General features: G+C 49.9%; 1 protein-coding gene across 1 annotated transcript in view; it reads right to left on the bottom strand.

The window, feature by feature from the left end:
* Window positions 1–12,889, bottom strand: part of SPSB4 (splA/ryanodine receptor domain and SOCS box containing 4) — a 78,681-nt gene extending 65,792 nt beyond the window's left edge. Inside the window, exon 1 of the mRNA XM_034995913.1 lies at window positions 12,473–12,889. The gene's annotated coding sequence lies outside the window, so the exon portion shown is untranslated. The remainder of the gene's footprint in view (window positions 1–12,472) is intronic.
* Window positions 12,890–13,195: the final 306 nt, after the last annotated feature.

The raw sequence follows: 13,195 nt of genomic DNA, 5'->3' as shown, positions 1-13,195 counted from the left end.
CAAAGCAGAGAGACTCAACAGTATTAAAGATCTAACACACCAAGTAATATCACCAAAATTCACTGCAAAAGCTACAGCAAATACAAGGACAGACAGATACACAGTAGAGGCAGGTAACTTTAATGTACCCTTTTTAGCTTATGACAGGTCAATGAACCAAATTACGTAAAGACATAAAAATGCTTAACTAATAAGATAGGTCATTTCCCATTTATTAGGCTACAAATAAACCATACACAAAAAAAGCAGAGATAACACAGAATCTACTAACACAAAAGAAAAACTAAAAACTAATCACAAAATTATGATACAGAATCCTACCACTTGGATATTTTTTAAAACTCTCTTCTAAACAACTCAAAAAAAATCTATATAGAATTTGCAGAATACAGAAAGAGTGAGAATAACAAAACACATCCCATATCTTAGAGCCTGTGGGATCCTACTAAAGTAGATCATGACTGGTGTACTTATACTGATAAGTATAAAAAAGTGAAAATAATGAAGCATAATAAAATAGAAAAATAATAGAACTAATAAACAAGTCTGAGAACTAGTTCTTTGGGAAAAAATACCACATAAACAAAACAAAACCAATAGAACATAAAAACTCTCTAATGCAATCATTTAATCTACCATATTATATTGTCTATTATAATGTTATTATTCTATCATTATCATGTTGATAGTATGTCATGAAATGACATAACATGATGTAATGAAACAGTACTTTATCTCTATGGTCTTCTTCCACAAAAACCCATAACCCCAGTCTAATCATGACAAAGACATAGGATAATTTCCAGTGGGAGGCATCCAACAAAAGACCTGACCAATACTCCTCAACACTGTTAAGGCCATTGAAGACAAGGAGCAGCTGAGAAACTGTCACAGCCAAGAGAAGCCCAATGACAACTAAATTTAATATGGTGTCCTGGAACAGAGAAATAATACTAGGTGAAAACTAAGGAAATCTGAATAAAGCCTGGCCTTCAGGTAACCATGTATCAATACTGGTTCATTAGCTGTGATAAATGTACCATACTAATGGAAGATGTTAATAATAGGGAAAACTAGGTGTGAGTATATGGGAACTCTACCTACTTTCTATGTAGTTTTTCTATAAATCTAAAAATATTCTAAAAATTAAAGTCTATTAGAAAACATTAAACCACTTTTTAAATTCTAGAAAATGTTAAAAAATGTACAAAACTTAAAAATCACCACCTGACTCATTAACCAGATATAAAACACTATTAGCATTAGGATTATTTCATTTTATCTTTTTTTTAATTTACAAAAATTAGTGAATTTTCTTTTTATTTATATGTTGGCTAATTGAATTTAAATTTAAAAAAATAAAAAATTAAAATTGGCATCATGGGCCTTTATTCAGGTTATTTCACCTAAAATTAAACAATTAACAGTTTTACATATTACTAAATATATTTTAAATGCAGGACTTCGATGGCTAAAATAAAGAAACAATAAAACCTATCAACCATTTAATCTAATCATTTAAGGGGGAGAGAAGACCCAAACATAAGAAATAAGAAACGAAAATGGGAAACACCAAATTGCATAGCAAAAAGCACTCATAAAAGAGGTTAGACTAGCTTGTTGTCTTAATATGGGGAAATACTTAAGACACAAATTACAAATATATGACAAACTACTATAAACTGGTAAGAGAAGACCAACCCACATACAGAATGTGAAAGATACAACAAACAGTTCACACAAAAAGAGAAACAAATGGCTCTTTTGAGAAGATGTTCTACCAAGTGCATAATAAAAGAGAAACAAGTTAGAACTACAATGAAATGCCGGTTTTGTCTATCACATTAGCAAAGCTCAAAAAATTAGATAACACCTTCTTGGAGAAGCAGACAGGCTCATACATTGCTAACCTAAAGGTAAAATGGTGTAACCTCTCTGGACAAAGAATTAGCGCTGTCTCTCAGAATGGCAAGTGTACATTCCACTTCCAATATTTATTCAGTATTAAATGTGCAGAGCTACATACATATGTATAATACATGATACACATATATTATGTATTATATATAAAATACATGTGTCTTTCAAATATTATATATATATATATATTACATACATACATAGGCAGCATTGTTTGTAATAGCAAAATATTGGAAAAAACCCAAACTAAAGCCAGGCTAAATAAATTTTGGTAAATCATGTGATGGAATACTATGCAGCTGGAGGAAAGAATGTACTGACATGGAAGATTCAACAGAGAGATTAAGTTGAACAAACAAGGTGCAGAACATGCTGTGTGGTATGCTGCCATTACTGTGGAGGGAGAGGGGAGGGGGAAGAGGGCAGAGGTAGGGGAGTGAGGTGGGGGTGGGGTCTCTAACCCAAAAGGGCCCAAATGGAAATGAGGACCAGTTGTGTCTACAAGAAAGCTGGACACTGTAGTTCAGTTAACAAGACAACTTGCTTTTTCCTCTATTCACCTTGGAGCTCCATCGCAACCTTCACCCAGCCCTTGAGCCTCAACCAATTATGAGAAATAAGCAAGATAACGTGTGAGTGGTGCAGGGTGTGTATGGGGGATTCAATGAAGAGAACCAACACTCATCCAGGGTCATCTCTGTAAGTCTGTACAGTCTGCCCTAGCGCATCAGACTGCGGGGGGGTTGGAATCTGTCGCTTTTATAATTCACTTAAAGGCACCTTATAGTCCCATTCTAACAGACCGGGAAACTGAGGCACCAAGCAGCCTGAGCAAAGTGACAGCGGGGCTGTTCCCATCCTGAACCCAAAGTCCCCACTACGTGTGCTTTCTCCATCACTAACCGTAGGTATCTGCACTCTGTTCCAGGTGGCCTCACAGCTGCTTCACAGGAACTGGAAGTCACGTGCCCCTTTATCCAAAACAGGGGACAGGGGCAGAGAGGGTCCCAGCAAGTGGCAGGACTGAGACGGGCCCCAGGGCCATGGTAGGACAGGCCCGTGCTCTCCCACCTTCCTCCGCACTGCTAAGGACGGGGCTTCTGCATGATGCCAACTGTGATCAGTGCTGTGTGGCCCACAGGGGACAGTCTAAGGGCAACTGCTTTACCCTTGTACACAACCAGGCCAACTCTGGAGTTGTTGCTATCGAAGAGACACCTTCAATGTGTTTGAAAGCAACAGCCAAGCCACATCCCCAGAGGAGACCCACGCTGGGTCACTGAGGGCCTCAAGGCCTTTGCCCCATCAGTGGCAGGGCTGCCCACACTGGGGCCGGGGCAAAGCAGACCTACGACAGACGGCCCCTTTGCTGCTCACCCCACGACAGGGCCCGATCGGAGTGTTCATGTCCACTAATGGAAACCTAGCAACCGCGCCTCGTAACGAAGGGCAGAGTTTGAATGCCCGGCTGCCCACTGGGCCCCGGCAAGGATGTAAGCTCTCTGAGACTCACCTGAAAAGTGCCGCTAACTCTGCTAACCTTGCCCGCCTTTGCAAGGACGTCTGTAAAGTCTGGAATGGCACAGGGCACCCAGGAGCTACCCAGGAAATGTGAAGCGCTCCTTCAAACTGCGGATGTTCTCCGACACTGCCATTTCAGCCCCTGAGCGCATCCTAAAGAAATGACCATGGGTGTGCGCTAGGATTCAGCTACAGAGCAAAGGGCAGAGTGGTTCACAGCAGCAAAGAATGGAGGCCAGTGCACATGCTCAACAATAGGGGACCATGTCTTAGCTTCTAGCCCAGCTCCTGGTCTGGAGTGGGGGCTCTATTCTGCCCTCACGTTCCCTGTATCTCCTCACTGCCTCTGCAGTCCTCGCCCCAGGGAAGTTCCAGCTCCTACGGTCCTCTTTAACTGGTCACTCAATAACAAATGAATAAAAGACTGGCTAAATAATTTGGTTTTAGTCCCACAGAAACTGTCAAGGGCAATGGTCAGGATCAGGATCGAGGGAGAGAAAGACCAGCTGACTCCAGGCCAGAGCTGGGAGGAAGGAAGTTAGTAACACAGTCCCAAATCCTGAACCCGGGCTACAGGTCCGTCTTCGTGTCTTTGTCCAGGTGAGTGGAGCTCCTAGTCCTTCCTTCTTCCTCTCCCCAATCCTGCCTGACAGCTCCACCTTCTCCAGGAAGCCTGCCCTGATCCACCAGGCCTCGAGGAACCTGCCCCGCAACTCTGTCCACCCAGGGCCGGCCTGGGCTCTCTCTGGTCCTGCTGATCTGTTTTTCTTCCTACCTCGAGGGGTGTTTCTCTGAGCACAGGAAGCTTTCGCCTGGGCTTCTCTGCTCCCCCCAGCCCAGACACAGGCAGCATGCTTTAAAGACAGGGTAGAGTATATATGTATGAGTGTGGGGAGGAAGCCCTGAGCTTCAGGGAGGTCTCACTTCCTGCTCTTTTTAGAGGATGTAGTCAGGAGATGGGGACACGGGGCCTAGTTCTGCCACTAACACTGTCATCTCCTCCGAGCAGTGGACTCTTGGCTGTCGCCAGTCTGCCCCTCTGCTAGACACTGCTGTGCACGCTTCCTGCCTCGGTCCTCACCTACTCACTCAACAGACACTTAGAGGATAGTGGCCACGTGCCAGACCCTGTGCTGCTGGGAGCCGGGGATAGAGCAGGAGCCCTGTCAGACGCAGTCCCTGCCTTCTCTCTTCAGCCAGAAGGAATGGGTCCCTGTCACATAGCTCTTCTTGAGGAGCTACAACAAAGTCCAAATTCCAGCTATAGCAATAATGTCGTCTCTCAACCCAGTAAGCAGAGGGTACACGGCACACTGCCTAGTGGTGCCCCTGTCCCGTGCCCCCCAAACCACACTTAATTTCTTAGTCTGTGCTTGGATGGGATGCTTAATGACATTATATGGAAGGGTCCGCCCCGGGGCTTCAGTGACGGCCGAGCAAGAAAACAAAAACCCAAATTGCCAGTTGCCCTTCTGGGGACCCTGGCAGGGTGTTGCAACTCGACAGGGAAATGTGGAAACACGAAGGGTTGAGGCCGCACCGCTGAAGGAGCCTCAGAGTTCTGCAAACTGTGACGCTCAGTCTTTAGAGGCCCAGGAGCAGAAATCCCGTTCTCAGAGGCCCGGCTGGCTGGGCTCACCCAGGCATGGGGTCAGCCTAGAGACAGACGCTGCAGGAATTGGTAATGACTGGGTGAGCTGCCCTCCCCTCAGGGTGGCCTTTGGCTTCAGACTCAGGGGTGGGTATGGATTTCATTCCTTCTTTTAACCAACAATAATGCTGCCTCCCTTGGGACCTGAGGCTACAGGAAAGTCTAAAAGCAGATCGCTTCCCTCTAGGGAGAGCTCACACCAAAGGGGTCACACCCAGTGACAGGTCTGAATAATGGCAAGGACTGTAAAAAACAGTGCAGTCTGATACCATTTGAATTCCTTTAATAGACTCATATTGCTTTCAAATATATACTACAGCATTTGTAAAATGCAAAGCTAATCTAATCATACCCCTGCTTACAATCCTTCACAGCAGAATAAAGTGCAGACTCCTAACCCTAACCTCCCACAGTGCTCCCCTGGCCCATCCTCCTCCACAAACCCCTTCACTGCATTCCCACCAACCTGCCAGAATTTTCCAACAGGCACACGTAAGCCCACACATCCCTGTCCTAACACACTGCTGCCTTCCTCCCTTCTCCCTCCCTGCACACCCCCACATGCACACATCTGGGTAATTCAGCTTGGGTATCAACACCTCTGGGGAGGCCCCTCCCCTGCTCGCAGGGCCGCTGGGCTTGTCTCCACCAGACTTATCACAGGAGGCCGTCCATCTCCTTAGCTGCCTCTCTCCCGCCAGCTAGGAGACAACTCAAGAGCAGGGCTGGGTCTCCTCACTGCAGTCCCAGGACTCCGAATGGCACTGGCTCAGAGCAAGTGCTAGGCGAACATCTACACGAGCAATGCACAAGCCTGAGCAAATGAGCAAAAGAAGCTCCACAGAGGCATGAGCTGGGAGTACAGAGCACCATGAGCTCGGCCAATCCATTTACCATCTTCATTCCTTCAGTTTTTGCCTCTGTACCATGGTGCCAACGATACCTAGGGCTGAACCTGGTTTGGCTGGGATGTTTTTGAGATTTTCTTAGCACAAATATTAAGTCGAGGGGCTGTTTTATTAAAAGACGCTCATTCAGCACGAAACCACCAATGACAAAGGAACTAAAGAGCCTCCAAGATTTTGTCCACAGACGCCCATTATCTTTTTCCCTCTATACACATGCTTGGAGCTCATGCTACAACTGGCTGGGCAAGTCCTTTCTTCCCCAGAGCTCACAAAGAGAGCCATCTGTCCAGTTCCAGGTGGAACCGTCTCACGCCTGTCTTCCTAGAGTGCAAATCAATGAGGCTTCCCTGAGCCTCTCCTTCTTGTGGGGTTTCCATGGGAATCCTCCCACGCGTGACTGAGCCAGGAGCCCCCAAGGCAAAAGCTCAGGCTGTCAGCCAGCAAGGAGAGCAGAGGATGGGATGAAGGTGGTTGCTGGGCAGAGACCAGGCCAGCATGCTCTATCTACAAGGTCATTTGAAAGAGACACACCTCCGAGGCAGCAAGGCCAGAGGCCTGGTCACCCTGTAGCTGCCCCTGTGCCCAGAGGGCAGCCCCAGGCACATGTGGCTTGTTCTGGGGGGCAGATGTGAGGCCCAGCGTGGCTCGGCCTACAGCAAAGCTGGAATACAGGGGGTGGGGGGGGCGCTACACATTGGGACCCTCCTGGGGAACATTCTATGAGGGAAACACAATAATCTTCACGTCCAGCCCCTCATTTGTCTCCCATTTATTTGGTGTAACTGGTTGTGGGAAATTCAGGATGCCTGAAAGAAAAGTAAATTTATTCATGCCTCAGGCTTGATCCAGGAGATCATGATAGGCACCTGCTGGGATTTCCGAAGGTCCCTCTGTGAAGCCTGAGGTGAGTCTGGGAGCATTTTTGAGATACCAGGGAGTGGACAAGAAAGGAAAAGGGGCTAGTGAGGAAGCGGGGAAACAGGGAGACCTGGGGGGGAGAGAGAGAGAGAGAAGAGAAGAGAAGGAGGGCCAGGTGGGAGGGAGCCCCTGACCCCAGGAATCTGTGTGATTAATCGATCTCTGGCTGAGAGCAGAGCCATCACAGGGGGCCTGGCTGACTGGAACAAGCTTGGCTCCCTCCTGGAGAAGGCAGGGCTCTGGGCTCACCATCAATGACATTTCCCAGCACTAAGCCAGGTGGGTGACTTTGGAGCTGCTCTGGGCTTCTCCCTCTGTGCACGCATGGAGGTCCTGAGCTCACGGCAGCTTCCTGTCACCTCTTGGCTCCAGGATGCACCTTGGCTGCCCCATAAAGGGGGCGCCCCCTAGGTCACATCTTTAGGTTCTGCTCCTCGTCTCTCATTTCTGGCCTCTGCAGATTCTGCCAAACTGGGTCTCTAGCCCTGCCTTCTCTCCTCAGCACCAGAACCCTCTTTCTGGAAGCTACTAACAACCATCAGATTAGGTGCTCCTTCAAACAACCTTGTAAAGCCAGCTGGCCTCTTTCGACCACAAGCCTCCCCCTGGGGAGTGGGGGGCGGGGAGCATGCTTATCCTCTCCAGATGTCAGACATCTGGGGACCCACTGGCCCCTCAGAATCTACATGTCCAGGGCTGAACCTCAGCTTCATCCCTCTCCAGCATACCAAGTTCCTCTCTGCACACCCCTGTTTCTGCTGTGGATCTTCCCATCTCTCCATCTCTCTCATTGAGTGCCTTCAGCTCTCCTTTAGCTCAGCTGTTGCCTGGATTACTACAATGGTCTCCTAACAGGGCTCTTTGATTCAGTCTGTGTCCCTTAAGCCCCTTTCCAAGCTGCCAAGGGGTAAATCTGACCAAGCCACCATCCATCTTCTCATTCACCTCTCCAGGTGGCTTCTCAGGGGGAAGCTGCACCTCATAGCTTGGCACAACAGTCCCCGAGACCTGCTCCTGCTTAGTTCTCCCATGCTGCCTCCCAGCATGGCCCAGCTCAGAGTGGCTAGGCCAACCTTCCCCAAGCACTACATCTTGTCCATACCTTGTTGTCCTGGGAGCCTTCCCACTTGCCCTTGCTCGCAGGCAGGCCGGGCAGCCTCTGTGCCAGCCTGCCATCTCCCTGCATCCCCGTCCTTGTTGTCTTCTGCACCGCATGCTGCGTTTCTTGTTGGCAGAGTCAGCACCCAGCTCTCCCCTACCTCCTGCCAGCATCCAGCCAGCACCTGCTACCTCTGGCTAGGCGAGAAACTACCTGTTGGGTTGAAGAAGGGGTATCTACCCCACATCTCCTGTACAATTTGCATTTTAACAACAAGCATTTTTTTCCCCCTCACAATTAAAGTACACATTTGGAATGGGGATTGAGTTCTAAACTCAATATGTGAAGCAAAAACCACATGCAGTCAACACTGCCCCGGACAGGTCCACAAGGCCCAGGATACCTGATTTGGGTACGCCATCCTCTTTCCCAAAGGGTAGCACAGACAAGTGTTTTTCCCACAGCCTCCGTATTTCTTCACCTGAGCAGTAGCAGATAAACTAACTGACTTATGTAGGAACCATGTTTTATTTAAAAATGTGTTGATATTTTATGTATTTTTTGCTGTGGGTCTTCTTTATCAAATATGTATGGTTATGTTCACATAAATTAAGTGCACACATTTATGTACTTATTTTTTTTAAGATTCTACTTATTTATTTGAAAGAGAGAGATTTAGAGTGAGCGGGGGGAGGGGCAGAGAGAAAGAATCTCAAGCAGACTTTCCATGCTGAGCGCAGAGCCCAACATGGGGCTCGATCCCACAACCCAGGAGATCATGACCCAAGCCAAAAACAAGAGTCAGAGGCTCAACTGACTGAGCCTCTGTACTTATTTTTTTGAGCCTCGTGTACTTATTTTTTTAAATGACTATAAAGCAGAAACTTCTGGTCACTTCACTTCAGGTCCCACCCCCTGGATTTTCCACATTGAATGGCCTGTTCTAGCCAGGGAGTTGTCTGAGACCCTTTGTTCTTTTTTTTTTTTTTTTTTTTAAGATTTTATTTATTTATTTGAGACAGAGAGAATGAGAGAGAGAGAGAGAGAGAACACATGAGAGGGGGGAGGGTCAGAGGGAGAAGCAGGCTCCCTGCCGAGCAGAGAGCCCGATGCGGGACTCGATCCAGGGACTCCAGGATCATGACCTGAGCTGAAGGCAGTCGCTTAACCAACTGAGCCACCCAGGCGCCCTGAGACCCTTTGTTCTTATACCAAGAGAGAAGAGACCTTTCAAGAGCCTGGCTATGTGACAACAGGCCAGGCAACTCAGGGAGAATTAAGTAGCCCCCATATGGTGATTTCACTGGGTCTCTTCACAGAGGGATGAGGAACTCTGGACTGGCCCAGGTCTTGGCCATTTCCTGGGAGAGGAATGAAGCCCCTCCCAGGACAGGCCTGCCCAAGTGAGGAGAAGAAGCGAGTCTTAAGAAAAGGGAAGAGGGGCTGCTGAGTGGCTCAGTCGGCTAAGAAACCAACTCTTGATTTCTGCTCGGGCCGTGATCTCTTCCGGGGCAGTGTTGACTGCATGTGATTTTTGCTTCACATATTGAGTTTAGAACTCAATCCCCATTCCAAATGTGTACTTTAATTGTGAGGGGGAAAAAATGCTTGTTGTTGTGAGACACAGGTTTGTGTCTGCTCGGGTTGTGAGATCAAGCCCTGCTCAGCACTTAGTCTGCTTGAGATTCTCTCTCTCTCTCTCTCCTCTGCCCCTGTAAAAAAAAAGAAAAGAAAGAAAAGCGAAGAGGAAAAGTAGGGGAAACAGCAAATGAAGTCCTTCGAGTGTCACAGCAAAACTAGAAAGTCGAGGGGATGGAAGGCAATGAGAGAAGAAAACGATGACGAAGGGAGAAGGGGGCAGTAACCAGACCTGGAAGACCCTGGGGTGTTTAGAGTTTACTGCAAGGGCAGCCTTGCGGGGGGTTCTGAGAGAGACAGGGCTTTGATTGATTGATTGATTTTTTTCAGGTAGGCCAGTGTTGGAATCCAACATGGGGCTTGAACTCAACCCTGAAATCAAGACCTGACCTGATATTAAGACTCAGATGCTTAACCAACTAAGCCACTCAGGTGCCCCAAGTCACTTATTTTTTAAAAGACATTTTTTTTTAAAGATTTTATTTATTTATTTGAGACAGAGAGAATGAGAGACAGATAGCATGAGAGGGAGGAGGGTCAGAGGGAGAAGCAGACTCCCTGCCGAGCAAGGAGCCCGATGCGGGACTCGATCCCGGGACTCCAGGATCATGACCTGAGCCGAAGGCAGTCGCTTAACCAACTGAGCCACCCAGGCGCCCCGAAAAGATATTTCTGATAAATGCTCATTGCTACTATCTGCTAATCTGATTCGTGAAAAAAATGTATCTTATTGTAGTTTTAACTTGCATTCTTCTTATTGAGGGAGGTAGAGCATCCTGTCATATGTTTAAGTATCATTTCGATTTCATTTTGTGTGTGTGGACTGTTTATGGCCTTTGTCCAGTTTTGGTCTTTTGCATATTGACTTGAGAAACCTTTTATATATTAAAGAGATGAGCCCTTTGTGATAGGAGTGACAATTCTCCCCCCAGTTTGTCCTAAGTCTCTTGACTATTTATGGTGATTTCTTTTCCCTGCAGAGTTTCTTTTTATATAATTGAATTTATCAATCTTTGAAAGAAAACAGAAATACAAACTGGAGAGATATTTGAGTGAAATGGCCAGCCAGTTGAATTTTGTTGTTTGCCAAAGGTAGTTTAAATTCCTTTTATTACTGCTATTTAAGGAAGTTTTAAAAATGGAATCAATCAGAGGGTATGTGTTTCAGAGGAATATGCCCTTGTGTGAAGCAAGCTTATATCATGCTATTGACACTCTGTCTTTCCACAAACTCCATTAATCTGCAGAGCTTTAGAAACAAATGAAGGTTTGGGGGGATGAGGAGGAGTCCCCCATCAGCCTGAGTGACAGAAGCTGGCTGCAGGATTTGGTTGGAGGATAGAGGTGAGAAGGTGGGTAACAGGGACAGAGGGACTGAGAGAGATTTAGTGCACTGATCTCTTCCCACCCAGCCGTGACCGGCCGGGAAGAGGGTGGGCAGATCTTGGATTTTCCTTTTAATGGCGTTTCCCTAAAACTCAGGCATAACATTTCACGTCTTCCGGATTTAGGCTCATCAGATTGCCGGGAGGGGCAGAAGGTGGGTGGAAGGATGGGGGCTCAGATTCCTAGAGAGGAGAGAACTCCCATCTTCACCCTGCAACTGCCCCCGGAGGAGAATGGGGCCGCCGAGGAAATTGAGCTGGGAGAGATCAGAGTACTGGCCCAAGGTCACACCGAGGGCTGATGGTGGAGGCGGAATTCGAACTCTAGCCTGACTCCAGAACCCAGAGCTCTCCACCTCTTCGTGACAGCAGTAGAGAAGTGCCCTCCGGTCCCTTCTAGTCCGCAATGGTCCATGCTCGGCCCTTAGGGAGGCTGGAGCGGCCACTTCCTCAGTTTATCCCACCAGGGAGAGGTCCTGGGCTCGGTGTCCCCTTCTGGCTCGGAGCCCGTGGCGCGTCCTGCGCTACCCGGGCGGACGCATTTGCCGCGCTCCAGGCTCTGCCCTCCTCCCTCCTTCCCAGACCCCACCTCCTACCCTCGCCTGTGACTCGCGGAGCTCGCGACCCCCTCCCTTCCTGAGCATCACCAAGTTTGCTCCAAGCAAGGCCAGAAACTGGCCCCGAGCAGCGCTCGGGCCGGGCGAGCAGCCTCACTACCCCAGCGTCTAGAGTAAACGATAACAACAGCCACCACTTCATCACCGCCTACTGCGTGCCAGGCCCTTGATTGCCACCGCTCCGAATCCCCTCCCCCACCCCACCCGGACGAACAGACTCCCAGAATTTATTCAGTCCCCATTATATAGACAAGGGAGCTGCTACAGCTCCGGAAAGTTGTTACACGCTTGGGCTCACACGGCTAATAATAATGCTAGCTGGCACTTGACAGAGTACTTCCTATGTGCCAGGCACAGGTCTACATACGTTACAAGCATCGCCTCATAGATCTGCCAATACCGCTATAAAACGGGTACCATTATCATCCTCATCTTACGGATGAGGAAACTGAGGTTTGGCGCCTTGCCCAAGGTCACCCAGCAAGTGAATGACGGATCTTGCACCCAAACACGGGCAGGGTGACTCGGGGGGGGGGGGGCAGTTATTCGTGATGTCTCCATTACACAGAGAAGCAGTAGGCTTCGAACCTATGGCGCCAGGGGCCAGCCCCAAATGCCCCAAGCCTGTACGCAAACTAGCCGGTTGGGGCTGCCACAGCCTGCAGAAAGGAATTCCCGGGAACCCGGACACGACCCATGCCAGGAGCTCCCGTTGTGATGAGTGCCGGCCCGCACGAGGTCCGCGCTGCCAGACCTCGGCGCCCGGCTCCCGCGCGCCCAAGGGCGCCCCTCATCAGAAGCTGGACGATACTCACCATAAAAGAGAGGGCGAGCGCCTGCCGGGAGGAATCGCCGGGGCTGGCAGGTCCTGCACTCCGCGAAGAGCAGTCTGCCGCCGCCGCCCACTCAGGGGCGCCCGAGCGACCCCGAAGATGCCGGCTGGCTCCCCAGGGCCAGGGGCGCGTCCTCACGGCTGGTGCCCAGCAGCAGCGCCCTCTCTGCCCGGCAGGGTGGCCTGGAGTTGGAGCGTTCTTGGGGAAGTTGGCGCTCGGGCACGGCGGGAGGGCGCGAGAGGTCGGGTGGGAGTGGGGCAGCGCCTTCCTGCGCGGATCCCGGGGGCGCGCCAAGGCCCGCGCTCTAGCCGTTCTGAAGCTCCGCGCCGGACCGACAGGGCGGCGGGTCCCGAGCTCAGGGCTCAAGGGCCGCGCCTCGGCCGCTGGCCCCTGGCGCCCTCTGCGTCTTCCCCCGCGCCCTGGGCGCACGCAGTGGTAGTTGGAGCTGGGGTCCGCGCCCCGGCTGCGGTGCGCTCATCGCCCTCCCCAGGGGCCGGGCGCCTTTGTGCGCGGGGCGCGCCGGCCGCCGCGGCCAGCTCTGGATGCTGCAGCCGCCGCCGCCTCCCCCTCCTCCGCCGCCGCCGCCCGCTCCCCGCCTTCCCGGCCGGCCCGGAGGCTGCAGCTGAAAGCCGATCCGGCTGAGCTCATCCCTGAAGGCCACTAATCCAATAGCCGCGGAAGGCGCGGCCGCCGGGAACGCCCCTT

Source organism: Mirounga leonina, unplaced genomic scaffold, assembly GCF_011800145.1.
Source record: "Mirounga leonina isolate KUSES-001 unplaced genomic scaffold, KU_Mleo_1.0 Mir_115, whole genome shotgun sequence".
Lineage (NCBI taxonomy): Eukaryota > Metazoa > Chordata > Mammalia > Carnivora > Phocidae > Mirounga > Mirounga leonina.
The sequence above is the reverse complement of the archived record's forward strand: the minus strand, read 5'-3'. Positions and strand labels throughout refer to the sequence as shown.